The following is a 1480-nucleotide window of genomic DNA, read 5'->3' as shown; positions in this document are numbered from 1 at the left end:
GACTTAGTAAGTCACAGCTGCTTGATGCATGTGCTCGAGGCAACACGTCTCAATCATGTCAGCTATTATCCAATCTCTTGACTGGTATTCAAGCATCTGTCACAGTGAATAGATTACTGCAGGGTAGCCCCTTTCTATGTCGCCTTTTGTCTTGTCTCTAGAGCCTCTGCTTTGCAGTACAGCTGTTGAGTTATGTGGGTGCAAGATACAGGAAGAAACCGGTACGAGCGTACGCGGATGATGATATGGTATTGCTACGTCACACCGATGACATATCCTTGCTCCTTGCTCAAGTCCTCCGTTCACTTCAGCTAATCCCAGGTACCACAATCGCCGAAAGGTTTGCCTAAGCAAGAACAGGAAAGGGAATTCCACACCAACAGCGAGGAGCCCTGCTAAACGTAAAACAAGCGCTTGTAAACAAAAACTTCAAAGCTATACCAGCATCTATAGCTCATTGCTAGAAAACTTGCGTGCTGTAGGAGAGGTGCAGGGTCGATTCATGGGCTCGAGAAACGCGTCTGTGTAGAAGAATAATTGTCTCTGACCAAAAAAATTGCCAAAACATATTAATTATATGTTTCAACGGATATCAACATATGACAGCTAGTTATTAACAGCACAACAATTTGTGCTTCACAATTGACGATAATAAAAAAATGGCTCTGAGCACTATGGGACTTAACATCAATGGTCATCAGTCCCCTAGAACTTAGAACTACTTAAACCTAACTAACCTAAGGACATCACACAACACCCAGTCATCACGAGGCAGAGAAAATCCCTGACCCCGCCGGGAATCGAACCCGGGAACCCGGGCGTGGGAAGCGAGAACGCTACCGCACGACCACGAGCTGCGGACTGACAATAATACATAGATGTTATTGTATCATTAGATTACTCATAAATTCTCCTTCCGTATAAGCCTTGGAAGGCCCAACGATACCGACCGGCCGCCGTGTCATCCTCTCAGCCCAGAGGTGCCACTGGATGCGTATACGGAGGGACATGTTGTCAGCACACCGCTCTCCTGGCCTTATGTCAGTTTTCGTGACCGGAGCCGCTACTTCTCAGTCAAGTAGCTCCTCAGTTTGCTTCACAAGGGCTGAGTGCACCCCACTTACCAACAGCGCTCGGCAGACCGGATGGTCACGCATCCAAGTTCTAGCCCAGCCCGACAGTGCTTAACTTCGGTGATCTGACGGGAACCGGTGTTACCACTGAGGCAAGGCCGTTGGCGGATTACTCAATACACAAATGTTAAAATGATTATCTGCCTTACGCCTCTCGGTGTTAGCATGGACACCTCTTAACATTTCTGCAGATAATGAAGCGCAGGCGTAACGCATTCGTTCTTTCAACGGATTTTCCGATTCTATTTCGTGAACCCTGGTTTGGCAATCCAGAAAAAATCCATTGGCGTTAAATTTCGCGGTCTCGCTGGCCATGGAATGCAACCACCAAGACCTACCCACCTCTC

The 1480-nt window shown here is 47.6% G+C and overlaps 1 pseudogene; it reads right to left on the bottom strand.

Annotated features, from left to right (window-relative positions):
• Nucleotides 1–1121: 1121 nt before the first annotated feature.
• On the bottom strand, nt 1122–1239 carry LOC124597516 (annotated as a pseudogene).
• Between the last annotated feature and the right edge of the window lie 241 nt (nt 1240–1480).

This window comes from Schistocerca americana, chromosome 2 (genome assembly GCF_021461395.2).
Source record: "Schistocerca americana isolate TAMUIC-IGC-003095 chromosome 2, iqSchAmer2.1, whole genome shotgun sequence".
Taxonomy (NCBI): Eukaryota; Metazoa; Arthropoda; class Insecta; order Orthoptera; family Acrididae; genus Schistocerca; species Schistocerca americana.
Note: the sequence above shows the minus strand (reverse complement) of the source record. Positions and strands in the feature narration are given on the sequence as shown.